Source organism: Triticum dicoccoides, chromosome 5A (genome assembly GCF_002162155.2).
Source record: "Triticum dicoccoides isolate Atlit2015 ecotype Zavitan chromosome 5A, WEW_v2.0, whole genome shotgun sequence".
Lineage (NCBI taxonomy): Eukaryota > Viridiplantae > Streptophyta > Magnoliopsida > Poales > Poaceae > Triticum > Triticum dicoccoides.
The window spans coordinates 634,471,283-634,487,234 of NC_041388.1; positions in this window are offsets into that span (position 1 = coordinate 634,471,283).

Sequence of the window (15,952 nt, forward strand, 5' to 3'; positions counted from 1 at the left end):
GAGGTCACCATGGAGCCCAGCGCGGCGTCACCACCAGAGCCTTTGGCAGGCGAAGACTGCTTTTGTCAGGATAGATGTACTCGCTGTCCCCCTTCAAATTAGCCCGCCATTGTTGGATCCCTTCCCGCTCAATATTTGGGGAGAGGACCAGGGCCTCTATAAATAGGACTAGCCACCCACATAGCAAGGGGTTCGGTTGGTCAGTTGGGATCTGGAAATCAGAGAGAGAGAGAAAGAGAGAGAGAGAGAGAGAGAGAGAAGGGCGATTGAACTCCTCAGTTCACCGCCCCAGCCAAGAACTGACCCTCGCGAGGCAGTTCTTCCTTGTATTGTTCATCCACACCAGCCCCAGGAGGCAATCCATCCACCACACACTGGAGTAGGGTATTACACCGCATCAGTGGCCCGAACCAGTATAAATCTTGTGTCTTTCCTGCAGTTCTTTTAGTAGTTTAGATCCCATCGAGACGGAGAGGTTGAGGACGAGATTTCCACGCGCACCCTAGTGTTCGAACCTTAAGGGTCTGCCGGAGCCCGAAATCCGACATTTGGCGCGCCAGGTAGGGGTGCGCCGGAATCCGTGTTCCACCGCTCCGCTCTCCTCCGACCGTCGCATCCATGTTTGACGCTCGTCGGGCCCGCACCGAGCGCCGGGCCGCCATCGCCTCTCGCGTCGCCCAGACGGCCCCCGTCGGTGGGTGCCCTCGTCATTCCCCATCGCCCGCCATCAACGCCGCCACCGGCCCGGCGGGGGGCGAGCAGCAGGCATCGTATCAGCACCCATCCGTGCGGCAAGACGGCCGTACCGCCACCCTGTCACTCGCACCAGCTGGCTCTTCGTCCCGCGCACTCCGTGCACCCTTGGAGGCTCGGGCTGCGCTCCTCGCGGCAAACGAGCTCCTGCGCTACCGTCCCGTCAACGACGTCTACGAAGAATGGCTCGACCGCGTCGCCGAGCTTGTCCGCGCCCAGGAGGCTCTTCCGCGCCGTCCATCCCTCTGCGCCGCACTCCGCCCCGCGCGGGCAACGAAGCTCCAGAGGCGCACCAGCCGCCTCCCCTCCAAGAAGATGCCATGGCTCCAAGGCGCTTGGTCCCTGGGCGGAACCCGCTCCGCCAGGCGCCATTGCAACAAGAGCAAAGCTGCCAAGAAATCCCTTGCCCGCAGGGGGCTGCCCGGGCGCTCCCTGCTCCAGCTCCGGCACGCCAAGACCCCGCCTTACTCCTAGTTGCAGTGCGTGGGGACCCTCAAGACCGATCTCTCCACCAACCGAGGCCTTTCATGGCCACCGCGGGCTGCCGCGCCTACACCCCTGAGCTGCGCAGCGTCGCGTGGCCCGGCAAGTTCAACCCAGACCTGCCTCCTCGCTACGACGGCACCACTGATCCTGCGGAATTCCTCCAGCTCTATGAGCTGGGCATTGAGGCTGCCAACGGGGATGAGAAGGTCATGGCTAACTGGTTCCCCATGGTGCTGAAGGAAGGGGCGCGAACCTGGCTCCTGAATCTGGCTCCAGGCACGATATCCTCCTGGGACCAGATGCGCGCCCGCTTCATCGCCAACTTCCAAGGTACTCGCGATCGGCCGCCCGTAGTGAGTGACATGCGCCACATCAAGCAACAACCTGGAGAGACCCTGCAAAAGTACATACAGCGCTTCAACAGCGCGCGCCTCAAGATCCTTAAGGTGTCCGAGGAGGCCATCATCTCTGCCTTCTCTGACGGCGTGCGTGACGTCAAGATGAAGGAGGAGCTGGCGATGCACGAAGACCTCTGCACCTCCCTGGAGCTGTTCAACTAGGTGAACAAGTGCGCCAGGGCTGAGGAGGGATGTCTCTCCCTCCTCGAGCTGCCTGCAGCGGACCCAGAAGAGAAGAAGCCCAAAGCCAAGGACGCGAAGCACAAGGGGGCTGCCGTGCTCGCAGCCGAACCAGACACCAAGCGGGGCAAGGATCTGCCCGAACCCTCCAGAGGCAGTCGGTACTGTGTGTACCACGACCTCCACACCCACAACACCAACGAATGTCAAGAGCTCCGTGCCGTACGAGAAGGAAGGATCGGCCGTCGCCCTGACCGTGCTGACCGGGGCTATGGCCGAGGAGGAGGAAGAAACCCAGGGCGCTGGGAAGACCGCGACCCGCGCCAGGGGTGGCGCGACCAGCCTCGCGAGGACCACTGGCGGGACCTGCCTCGTGAGGGGGACTGGAGAGACCAGCCTCGTGAGGACCGCCCTCACGGCAACGCAGGCCTGCCTCCTCTACCGCCTCCACCAAGAAGGAACGACGACCGCCATCAAGACGAGGGGGCTGGGGGCTTCCAGGAGCCGCGCGCGATCGCCTGCATCCTGGGTGGAGCTCAAGCCCCAGCCTCCCAACGTATCTTGAAGCAGTTCGCCCGTGAGGTGAATGCAGCCCTCCCCAAGCTCGAAGCAACGCGCCCCCTCAGGTGGTCGGCGTGCCCCATCACATTCAGCTCGACAGACCAGCTCAAGTGTGCAGCCACTGCAGAAGTCCTCCCGATGCTCTGCTCCCCGGTCATCAGCAACGTGCTGGTCACCAAGACCCTCATCGATGGCGGGGCAGGGCTCAACGTCCTGTCCGTGGAAACATTCAACAATCTCCAAGTGCCCTATGATCAGCTCCAGCCGACCAAGCCTTTCTCTGGAGTTACCGATGGTTCCACAGCCCCGATCGGGCAGGTCCGCCTCCCTGTCACCTTCGGAGCCCGCAGCAACTACCGCACTGAGCTCATCGACTTCGACATCGCCCACATCCACCTGCCGTACAACGCCATCCTCGGGTACCCGACGCTGGCCAAGTTCATGGCCGTGACCCACCACGGCTACAACGTCCTCAAGATGCCAGGAAGTGGCGGCGTCATCACGGTGCCCTGTGAAGAGAGAGACGCAGTGTGTTCCCTGGAGCAAGCCTTTCAGGCCGCGTCGCTAGAAGACCCAGATCGCGGAAGCAGGAGGCTTCCTGAGACCATCCCCAAGAAGAAGAAGACGTCGTCAGGCTCAGCCCCTCAGGAGGCAGGCTCCTCAGGGCCCGTGCCTCCTCAGGAGGGCCCTCCATCCATCGCATAGGAAAGCGCGCCCGGCGCCCTCCTCAGGCAGGGCTCGGGGGCTCTCACCTGGAGGGCCACCGACCTGGCCGGAGTCACGAGGGAGGCGCTTGGGCACCACGTGGAGGCGTGCTTCGAGGCACGTTTCCCTCGAGGAAGGGCCAAGCAATGAGGGTCCTACCAGCACGAGTTCATCAGCAAAGCGATTCAAGAACTGTAGGAGGCAAGGATCATAAGAGGTTACCGTCGCTCACCAGCGGCGGTCCCACATCCTGGCGAGGATGGTGGGCTGCGCATCTGCGTCGATGTACCAGGGCTCAATCAGATCACCACAACGGAGCGCCTCTGGCCTTCGCGAGTGGGGCGCTGCGGAGGTCCATCCCACAGCCGTGTTCGCATGCCTTACGGCCTGCTGAGCGCGGCTGCAGCGTGCCAGCGCCTCACGAGGGGCATTATGGAGGCCCAGGAAGATAGGCGGTCCGTGGCTCTGGCGAAGATGGAGACAGCTCGCGAGGAGTCACCAGTGCCTCCGGAGCCTCCCGAGGCCCCGAGGCCTGGGGGCTCGTGAGGATCGGCTTCCGCAGCTCGCCAAGCCTGCTGCACCAACACCACCTCGCCAACGACATCCTCAGGTGACATCTTCCAAGCCTTATCCCCAGCTGGGAGCGCCCCCCCCCCAAGGTGCGTCACTCCCAGGCCGCGTGGGTCTGTCCCTGCGGCATGTACCTGCATTTACTTTTCGGTAGTAAGCTTGCCTTGATTGGGGGCGCCCCTCGGGCTGCATCATCCCCAAGCCGCTGGGGCCAGGCCCAGCGGCGTGTATCTCCGTCGCGTTTATTTCCAACTATGCATTTGCTTGTCACGCTACATTGCTTGATGCCCGTCCGCGGCATCCCTTTTTCTCCATGTCGACTACTTGCACGTTAAAGGGGGGGTGCCTGAGCATCGCGACTCAGGGCTCTTACTGGCTCTCCAGCCCTCACCCTCTGGCCTTGTCCACGGCATCACGACCTGGCATACCAGCGACGGGTAAGACAAGCTCGAGGGCCGGGACCTGAGGACGTAGAGTACCGGCATCTAACCAAATTTTGCAGGGACACATCTCAAAATATGGCCCAGTGTCGGGCGCAACCCGCCCAGAGGTAGGGCCTCGGGAGTCCCGCGCTGGCTCACGGGTGCCTAGATATGCCTCGCCTACCTCAACAAGCAAGCTCTTGAGTCGACTAATGGCCGCCGTGGCAACACCATCTTCTTTCTGTGATGACCCTGCAGGATCCCTGGAGGGAACCGTGCAAGCCGAGTCCCTCACGAGGTTTCCTTCGCCCTCACCAGCGCGAACCGCTTGCACGTTAAAGGGGGGGTGCCTGAGCATCGCGACTCAGGGCTCTTACTGGCTCTCCAGCCCTCACCCTCTGGCCTTGTCCACGGCATCGTGACTTGGCATACCAGCGACGGCTGAGACAAGCTCGAGGGCCGGGACCCGAGGACGTAGAGCAGAAAGGGGAGCAGAGGCGGGGAAGAAGGGGCCTCGCGAGGACCTTGCCGAGCGTTTCCGCTCCTATCCACACACGGACCCAACGGCACACCTAGAGCGGCCCCTGATCCTCAAGATAAGTTACCACCCACGGCACTGGCTGCTGCAGCACTACCCCCGCACCTAAAGCAACTCCGTACTAGCGACATTGCTTCCCTTTCTCACTAAGTGATGGCTGCTTGGGCGCCAAAGGGGACCTCTTGAGCATTGCGACTCAGGGGCTCTTACCGGACCTCAGGTCGCTCACCTCCTGGCCTTGATCATGGCATCGCGACCTGGAATACCAGCGACGGCTGACGCCGCCTTGGGACTGGGACCTGTCGGCGTAGAGCACCAAGCCCTCGTGAGGTGCGAAAGGGAAGGCAGAACTATAACGGAGTTAGCAGCTCGCTCGGATCCACGTCAAAAGGTCATACATATTAACAAATAGGACTACAGACACCTTACAAGCCCCCACGGGGCGCATTCTGATTCCTCGCAGGGAGCGGATCCTAAGGGACGCTAACTACATGAGCTACTGCGGGAGACGCCATCATCAACAGTGGGCCGTCAGGCACCGGCGCCAACCCCATCCAGATCAGGGTTGGCGACGGCCTGACGCGTCTGCCCCGCTCCTGGAGCGGCGATGACTCAGGGGCTTGTAGCTGTCGTCGCTCGTCTCCGGAGTCGCGAAGCCTTTGCTGGAGCCGCTGGACCCTCGGGCGCCACTGCCAAGAGGGCGGTCGACGGGCCTAGCCCTCACCAGGGCGAGGTCCTGGCCGCCTCTCCCGCGGCAGCACTCCAGCCGGCGCCCGATCGCGTTGAAGACCTTGAAGAACATCACCGCCGCGCCATCATACTCCAGGTGGACCGTGAAGACGCCTCTTTCCCTGCAGACCCCGGCGATCTCCCTCCAGCCGCGGGACAGGTAGACCGTGCCCGGGGCAGCGACGACGACCTCGGCCTCGGTCGCGGGGGCGCCGCAGTCGGCGTGCTGCAGCTGGAGCTCCAGAGGCCACCCTGGAAGAACCATGGAGGCAAAGAAGGGAGGAAGGCGAATCCAGGACTGAAGAGGAGTGACGACGTGGAGCACGAACTCACGGGAGGAACCCTCGGCATGGCCTCCAGGAGGAACCACCCACGCCTTCATAACCCGACAGCGCCGACGACAGCGCTGACCGCGGGGATCGGCATCAACACCTCCGAGGCCCTCGGCGCGGGCGTACAAGGGCAGCGGGAACCCCGGCGGAGCCCGCTCGACCCAGGGCCTCGCCACCACCGGATGGTCCTCATCGTCCTGGCTGCAATGGGCGAGTCGCTTCTTCGGCGGGAGAGGGTCTGGCCCTTCTTGAGGAGCCTTTCCCTTCTCCGCTGCGGAGAATCGGCGAATCGGAGCCATCACACCAAGACGGAGCAAGAACTGAGGCGAAGGAGAGAGCAAGAGGAGATGGACTGGACGGGCATGAGCGGTGCCGTACTTATAGCCGGCGAAGGCCAACCGCCGGTCTCCATGATCATAGGTAATGATAACATGTTCTGCATGCAGGGACTTGTCCAACTCGCACGATTACCAAGGCGTCGTGGGGAAGCGGAGGCGCCACGTCCAATCAACCGCCACGCGGCATCCAAGGCCGCAGGCTGTTGGGGCCCGCAGCGCTTCGCCCTTGCCCTTTCGCCTCTCGGCATGGCCAAGTCCATGCGCACCTTGGGCCCGGGGGCTACTGTCGGCGCTCTGGGAACGGGGGTCCCCAGACTTGCCTGCCTGCGGCCTGCGGCGTGGCTCAAGTGGGGGCCCAGCGCGGCCCAACTTCATCAACACAAGGCTCAAGACACTCGCGAGGGGCCAAGCCTCGCGAGGCGGACGACACGGCGCATCCTCAGGCACAGCCTCGTCAGGCTGGCTCGCGAGGAGGCGGAGAGTTCAAGGCGGGGTACCTCGCGAGGTGCCCATGACACAGGCCATGACGACACGGGGCACCAGGCGGGGGCCAGCGCGCAGCGTCCCTCTTTCCTCTTTGGTGCAAAGGGGGCAAGCGTATCCGTGGAGTACCGAGGCATTAGGAAAAGGTTGCCACTTCGGTGCAACGAGACCAAGACCAGGAGGACTACGAGACGGAGGTCACCATGGAGCCCAGCGCGGCGTCACCACCAGAGCCTTTGGCAAGCGAAGACTGCTTTTGTCAGGATAGATGTACTCACTGTCCCCCTTCAAATTAGCCCGCCATTGTTGGATCCCTTCCCGCTCAATATTTGGGGAGAGGACCAGGGCCTCTATAAATAGGACTAGCCACCCACATAGCAAGGGGTTCGGTTGGTCAGTTGGGATCTGGAAATCAGAGAGAGAGAAAGAGAGAGAGAGAGAGAGAAGGGCGACTGAACTCCTCAGTTCACCGCCCCAGCCAAGAACTGACCCTCGCGAGGCAGTTCTTCCTTGTATTGTTCATCCACACCAGCCCCAGGAGGCAATCCATCCACCACACACTGGAGTAGGGTATTACACCACATCGGTGGCCCGAACCAGTATAAATCTTGTGTCTTTCGTGCAGTTCTTTTAGTAGTTTAGATCCCATCGAGACGGAGAGGTTGAGGACGAGATTTCCGCGCGCACCCAAGTGTTCGAACCTTAAGGGTCTGTCGGAACCCGAAATCCGACAGTGGATGTCCTGATCCGCCGGGTTAGCTTCTGCCATAAGCGCAGCCAACACATCGAACCGATCTGATAACACTTGAGATGGTGGGCGCACAGAGCCTCCTTCCCCGGCAGCCGTCGCCGGTACTGAACCGGAGGTCATCGCCGTAGCGGTCGAAGAATGAAGCACTGCTTGTGTACCAGCCATGAATATTCCAACCCGGTTGGGCAGATCGGAGGGGTCCGGAATATTGTCGCCATCGGAACAGCCCCCAATCCGGCCATCTTGTAGTTGATACAGAGATTCGGTTTCTCCGGTTGATGACTCGTCGCCAGAGTAAACGACGGTCTCGCCACCAGATTCCGATTCATCCTCATAACTTCCTCCATGGATGACTCCCACGAAGGCACGTTTCACTGCCGATTTAACCTAGGCGGATCGCGCACGCTGAGCCATCTCGACGAGGTCAGTGCAGATGTCCGGCTCAGGGCCCGGTTCACCGATCTTGCCGATGAAAACGTGTATGCCACCAAAGGGGACCCGGTACCCGTACTCGATTGAGCCGGCCTCGGGGCCCTAGCCTGCATCATCGATGTAGAGCTTGCCGCGATGACTCTTAGTCATCCGGCCCACAGCGTAGCCCTCGAGTCCTTCAAAGTGGCCCTCCAAGAACTTGAAACCATCATGCGATAGCCCCACGGTGGGCGCCAACTGTCATGGTTTTGTCACGGCAGATGTCCAAGAGAAAGGACTTAGTCATGGAGCCAACGTGACGGGTTAGCCTGAACGGGTTAAAGCGGACACAGGGACGCAGAGAGTTTATACTAGTTCGGCCCCTTCAATGAAGGTAAAAGCCTACGTCTAGTTGTGATGGAATTGATGGGGTTTCGATGACTAGGGAGCAAACAAGCTTCGCCTAAGTCTCGAGTTGTTGTCTGTTGTCCTGAACCGCCGCCGGGTCGTCCCCTTATATACACGGGTGACGCCCGTCGGTTCACAGAGTCCCAACACCGGTTCATATTCGTATCCGGGTTGGTCTCTCCTTATTCCTATCTTACAATATAAGTTTACATACAGATGCCGGTTTACGGCTACAAGTCTTAAACCGTCTATAGGCCTCAGGCCCTCATCTATCTTCTTGGGCGTTAGTACTCTTGAGCTACTGATGAAGTTAACCCGGCCCAAATAGGTCGGTTTACGTCCAGTAGTAATATCCCCAACACATAGCATGAAACATATAGATCCAAATCAGCCCCTTACGAAGCAACGCATAAACTAGAGTTTAAGCTTTTGTCACTCTAGCAACCCATAATCTACTAATTACTTCCCAATGCCTTCCTCTAGGCCCAGATAATGGTGAAGTGTTATGTAGTCAAAGTTCACATAACACCACTAGAGGCTAGACACCATACATCTCATCAAAATATCGAACGAATACCAAATTCACATGACTACTAATAGCAAGACTTCTCCCATGTCCTCGGGAACAAACGTAACTACTCACAAAGCATATTCATGTTCATAATCAGAGGGGTATTAATATGCATAATGGATCTGAACATATGATCTTCCACCAAATAAACCAACTAGCATCAACTACAAGGAGTAATCAACACTACTAGCAACCTACTAGTACCAATCCCGGACTTGGAGACAAGAATTGGATACAAGAGATTGTAACGCCCTCGATGCGGCTATATCTCCCACGTGTCGAAGCACGACTTAGAGGCATAACCGCATTGAAAGCAATGTCGCAAGTGAGGTAATCTTCACACAACCCATGTAATACATAAGGGAAAGAGATGCATAGTTGGCTTACAATCGCCACTTCACACAATTACATGAATAAACCAGTACAACATCCAAATACAAACAAGGTCCAACTATGGAACCAAAATAAAAAGAAGACTACCCCAAAAGCTACACAGATCCCCGATCGACCCGACTGGGCTCCACTACTGATCAACTAGAACGAAACTATACAAAGGACAAGATCTTCATCGAGCTCCTCCTTGAGCTTGGTTGCGACATCTGCACGGTATCCTCGGCACCTGCAAGCTGGTTTTTGGAAGTATCTGTGAGTCACGGGGACTCAGCAATCCCACACCCTCGCGATCAAGACTATTTAAGCTCATAGGAAGGGTAAAAGGTATGAGGTGGAGTTGGAGCAAGCGACTAGCATATATGGTGCCTAACATACGCAAATGAGAGCGAGAAGAGAAGGCAAAGCACGGTCGAGAAACTATGATCAAGAAGTGATCCTAGAACAACCTACGTCAAGCATAACTCCAACACCGTGTTCACTTCCCGGACTCCGCCGGAAAGAGACCATCATGGTTACACACGCAGTTGATGCATTTTAATTAAGGTCAACTTCAGGTTTTCTACAACCGGATATTAACAAATTCCCATCTGCCCATAACCGCGGGCACGGCTTTCGAAAGTTCAAATCCCTGCAGGGGTGTCCCAATTTAGCCCATCACAAGCTCTCACGGTCAACGAAGGAATAGACCTCCTCTCGAGACGTTCCGATCAGACTCGGTATCCCGGTTCTACAAGACACTTCGACAAGTTAAAACAAATCCAGCAACACCGCCTGAATGTGCCGACAAATCCCGATAGGAGCTGCACATATCTCTTTCTCAGGGCACACTCAGATGAGACTAGCTACGAGTAAAACCAACCCTCAAGTTTCCCCGAGGTGGCCCCGCAGGCAGCTCAGTTCGGACCAACACTCAAAGGAGCACTGGCCGGGGGGGGGGGGTAGAATAAAGATGACCCTTAAGTCTGCAGAACCCAAGGGAAGGTGGTAGGTTGTTAGTGCAAATGGTAAAACCAAGGTTGGGCATTGCTGGAGGAGTTTTATTCAAGGCGAACTGTCAAGGGGTTCCCATTATTACCCAACCGCGTAAGGAACACAAAATCCAGGAACATAACACCGATATGACGGAAACTAGGGCGGCAAGAGTGGAACAAAACACCAGGCATAAGGCCCGGCCTTCCACCCTTTACCAAGTATATAGATGCATTAATTAAATAAGATATATTGTGATATCCCAACAAGTAACATGTTCCAACAAGGAACAACATCTCCATGTTCCAACAAGGAACAAACTTCAATCTTCACCTACAACTAACAACGCTATAAGAGGGGCTGAGCAAAGCGGTAACATAGCCAAACAACGGTTTGCTAGGACAAGGTGGGTTAGAGGCTTGGTTCAACAAAGTAGGAGGCATGATAAACAAGTGGTAGGTATCGCAGCATAGGCATAGCAAAAGAGCGAGCAACTAAGCAAGCAAAGATAGAAGTGATTTCGAGGGTATGGTCATCTTGCCTGAGATCCCGCAAGGAAGAAGAACGAGTCCATGAAGAAGATAAACGGACATAGTCGAACGAATCCTCACAACACGACGTTATCGGAACCAACCCGAAGAAGCAATACCGGAAAGGAGCAAACAACATAGTAAACAACCACCACAAAATCATGGCATGATGCACAATCAAGTATGATGCATGTCCGATTTAATGAGGCATGGCATGGCAAAGTGCACAAACAACCCTACAAATTAAGTGGAGCTCAATATGCAACTCCGTTGCATATTGACGAAACACCACGTGACTTATTTAGTTCGATCTTGCTTATGTACCCAACAATATTAAATGTCGTTAAACATGGCAAGAGGGGAAGCATAAGAAATTTTCTATTTAGGTAAGTTTAAATGAGGCCGGAACGCCAAACAACAGTTCCGATAAATCCTCATGTGCATTGGTAATTTGGTGCAATAACAATTTTAAACATTTAAATGTTATTATCATGATGCGAATGACATATTCAAGTTGGATGCAAGTTTTATGGAAAAGTTGACATGATAAGATATGAGGCATTTGTCATCGTGGCGGAAAACAAAAGGGATGCCACGGTGATGATAACGAAACGGTGCCACGGCAATGTTCCGGTTCCGATAGCTCAGGGAGATACCAGTGCATCTCAAACACGGTGCAGACAACGGGTGCATCTCAAACAACACATGTAAACGTTCTCGGACGGTCATCTCGGGGTTATACCTTCGAAGCGTGCAAAAGGGACGGTTCTCGTTCGGTGCAAAGTAGAGGAAGTAGGCGTTCTCGCGAGGGTAGAGGAAGTAGTGGTACACGTCTCGGAGAAGGACTTGACGCATTCGAAGTTTCCGAGGGCAACGGTAGGGGAACTTGGCGTTAGTGCTTTATGGGTCTTCGGTGACGGTCGATGTACACGGTTCGTAGACGTTCGGACCTTCCAAAGAGGTACTTGATGCATGTGTTACACGGGTCTTCGACGATGGTAGTGGTACACGTTGTAGTCGTTGTAGTCGAACTTGACGAATACAAATACCTTCGGGGTTGTCGTGGTACTAAGGGTCTTCGGACTTAACGGATCTGATGACTCCGGGCGTAGTGGTACATGTTCGTTTACTCCACGGTCTTGGCGGATCCACGCGATGGTAGTGGTACTCGCGAAGAGGTACTCGATGGTCGTCGTGTAGACGTTCACGGGGTCTTGGCGATGGTAGTTGTACATGGGTCTTCGGCGATGGTACTTGGCGTTCTCGTTCTGGCCAACCCAAAATGAATCATGACAAAAGGGCCTCTCGAGGCAGCAGCCAAAGGTGCACGGGGCAGTAGAGAAAACGTGGTACTTGGACATGGGCGCTGGCACACGCAGTGGACATGGAGGCAGGGCGATGAGAAGGCGCACTGCTCGGTTAGGGACGAAAAGGGGCTGCAGGAGGCCGGACTTGTCCAGGCGGCAGGGGAGGCAGAGGCCCGATGGTGCTGGTAGCTGCTGCTGCTCGATGCAGCTGACGTCGAGCAGATGGAAACAGGGCGATGCGCGGGGCTCCGACAGAGGGACTTGGTGAGCAGGGGCGTCGCGGGGAAAGACTGCTACGGGCGGAGCCAAGCCGATGGCCATGGCTAGGATCTGCGAAGTAGCCACCGTAGCGGGGTGAGGGAGAAACGAGGCAAGGAAGGGAAAACAGAGGGGCGACAGGGTCGGCCTGCAGGTGGCCGGATGCTGCTTGTCTTGCACTCGGGAGGACACGAGCAGGGGCGTGCTCGTTCTGAGGAAGCGCTCGGGGTCGGCTTGGGGTTCGAGCTCCTTTTGACTGGATCACGGAGGGAGCAGGAGGCAGGGAGCTGTGGGGTGGCAGCCGACAACAACTCCGGTGGCCGGCCGGTGCGACGAGGTGGCGTAGGGTCGGGCGCGGTGCCCTGGCGGCAGCGCTAGGAGGGGGGGTGAGGGGATCAGATCAAGGGAGATGAGAAGGTTGGCGGCGCTGTGTGAGGGAGAGAGCGAGAAGAGGAGGAGCGGCGCGCGTGGGAACGAGAGGGAGATGAGGAATCGGGCCAGGGGTAGCGATGCGGGAGCGCTAGGGTTAGGGTTAGGTGGGCCTGCGGGGAAGGATGGGTCTAGGGAGGCCGGCCTGGGCTGGGCTTCTCTCTTCCTCTCTTTTTTAAGAGAAAAGTAATAGAGATAAAAAAGAAAAGGAGGGTTAAGGAAAGGATTTGTGCAAGGGGGCTATTTTCCCGGTCTCACAAAAATGAGTTTGAACTAGGAAAAATAGAAGTGGTCAAGACCGGAAGTTTAAATTCAAACTCATTTGATTTAAATTCAAATGACTTGAATAGGAAGTGAGGTTTGGGAAGGTCCAAAAATGTTGAGACTTTTGGAGGAGCCTCAAAAAAAAGAAGAAAGAATTTTCGGCAAGGTTTGGAGATCAACTCGAAGCAGAAAGGCATGGGATTATCTGCTTGTGTGTTAAGGGTGATTCCAAATTATTGGAATATAATTTATATACCTCCATAAAATATTGGGAGAATATGTTATAAAGAGAAGTCATCCTTCCCTCGATTTAAATGGATCGAAGATCCATACAATTTATTTAAAAGAGTTTTGAAACGGTTGCAATATTAATGGCATGATGACATGATGCAATGATGAATGCAATGCACATGATGACATGACAACATGCAACACGCAAGCAAATGATATGGCAACGACGGCGAATAACTAGGAGACACTGGCACATCGGTCTCGGGGCGTCACAACACTCCACCACTACGAGAGGATCTCGTCCCGAGATCTAGAATGGCATCGGAGGGAAAAACGGAAGAGAAAGAGAAGATGTAAAACTAAGTTGCTCCTTTGACAAACGAGTGAAACCAAAGAACCTTGCGAGGTTGAACAAATTCGAGAAAAAGAATACAACGAAGGTGAACAAGGTCGAGAACACTCCGTTAGAAAAGAGGGACAAGGAACATTGCGAAAAACCTTGAGGTTGAAGGGCAAGATATATATTGAAACCACTCCGGTTAAGTCAAGATAGAAAAGGATTAAGAATGATATAATTTGGGCAGCACTCCGATTGAAAAGAAAAGGAATTGAATAAGAACTTGATAAGATGAGAAGATGCTTGAGCAAAAAGGGCACAACACTCCGGTTAAATGGATAGGCATGAAAAGAACATGATCTTTGAAAAAACGAGATGATGGGTTGAAAAGATGAGCATCACAATGCCTCCGGAACAAAATTAAGAATGGAATGGAGTGAACGAAGGGAAACAAGGTCTTGAGAGAGCACGATAACAACAAATGCTAGAACGGAGTTGTTGGAAAACCAACAACGAAAAGAATAATCTTGATATGGTCTTATGGAATACATCTCAAATTATGAGGTGACAACCTGCCACTCACGAAAACAAGATTGGATTGATATGAACAAGAAGACGAGAAACTTATCTCACCGGGAGGATAAATGAAGACTAGGGTCATTTATAAGCACCATAGATAGCAACAAACCTTAGGGAAGGCTTTAGGTGAAATATAACCCAAGATAATTCCCATGAAGAGATTGATGGATTTAAAATATCTCATTCTTGACAAGATGTGAATCATGAAACACGAACTCAAATCGACAAGAATGACATAACACCACCTCAAAAGATTAGATAGGCAGAACTGCACTCCGAATTACAAGATGAATAATGCTTGAACTCCTCTGAAAAGAATCTCAATGAACACTTCGAGAAGGAATTAAATCCTTTATGAACCGTCATGTAGAGCCTTCATGAAGAACTCCGGTAAACAAAAGAATGGTCAAACAAAAGTAAAGAGAAGTTGAAAACACAAGTTGAATCCTTGTAATGATTTAGATGAATCTCCGTGGTGATATAATTGAAATAGCTTGGAGCTCCGGAAAAGAAATATGAACAAAAGTAATCAAGAATATTTTGATGAACCTCCAGAATAAGGAATTAATCACTTGGATGAAACAAGAATAAGAATTACATTATGCTTATCCTTCACCAATTAAATTGATGACAATCAACGGATTTGACATATTAGTTATTCTCGTAGAAAAGATTAAGATAGATATAGCGCAAACTTGAGAAGGTCTTCAACGAACCACCGGTAGGGTTGAAACAACGAATGAATTGATATGATAAACGAAGTAAGAGAAATCTTGAATGAACCACCGTAAGAATTAAAATGAACGAAGAGAAGATAAAGAAACACCGGGAAGAATTAGCAAATGAAGGAAGATTCTCGAGAGAATCTAGATACATGAGAACGAAGGGATCACGAACTGATTAGAGATCACTTGAACGAAGCACCAGTAAGATTGGGAGAACCATAGCTGAAAGCTGAGAATGAATAAATTCTGAGATGATGGGCTCCGGAGAAACAAACTGAAAAGAATCTTGAATTGCTCCGGACGGGTGAAAAGAATTCTCACGATCAAAACAATTATGAGAGGATGGCATCAAGCTAGAACCACGAGTCTCTGAGAGAACGGATAAGATATGGAGGAAAAAACTCTTCTTCGGTCTTCAAAATCCGAGAATGACGACGAGTAACACCACCAAGAATTATTGAGGCACACCGGAATGAAGAATGGAAAAGTTGAGCCAACGATGAAAAGAATTTGAAAGATCTTGGAGAAAAACATTTGACTGATGACAAATCATTCTTACGTCAAACTTCGAAAACAAATTTGAGGATAGCTTCGGGAAAATAAGAAGAGTCAGGTAAGATCCTGGGAAAAGACCTGTGGGTTAGGGCCCACTCAAAAGAAACACCGTAGAACGATTTAAAAGAGAGAACGCAACGGTTGAGTTAAAAGGCTTGAATGAGATAAACATCCTCAAAATAGGATTAACGGATCTTGAATGACAAGACGATCCTTCTGAGATATCTTCAGCACTCCGGAACAACTGAATAGCGAGAGGTGAATGATTAAGAATTGCACCGGCATGAGAAAGCATTGAAATGAGGAAAAAGATATGATCAACAAAACTTGACTTGAAACCACCGGAGATGAAAAGAATGAAGAATGATGAACTGGAGGTTCCGTTAGGATCTTCGTGAGAATCACCGGATAAGAACATTGACGGAAAAGAATGGAGAGATTTCCCATCAATAAAAAGGATACTTGAATAAGAAATCTGAGTCGTTGAAGAAAACAAGGGAGGGAGGGCGGGAAAACAAAGGCAACTTGGGATGGATGAAAAAAACATCATTGAGAAAGCTGAGATTGAATCTTGCGGATATTGAAAAGATCGGATTCACTTGAAGAGAAAAACATGCCGGGTGAAAAGTTTTGACAAGACAATCTTGATGATCAAGAAGGATTGGTATCCACATCGGAGTATGAGAACACCTTTTGGGGAAGGTATGGAATCAACATTTGACTACGAAGCAACTCGAAT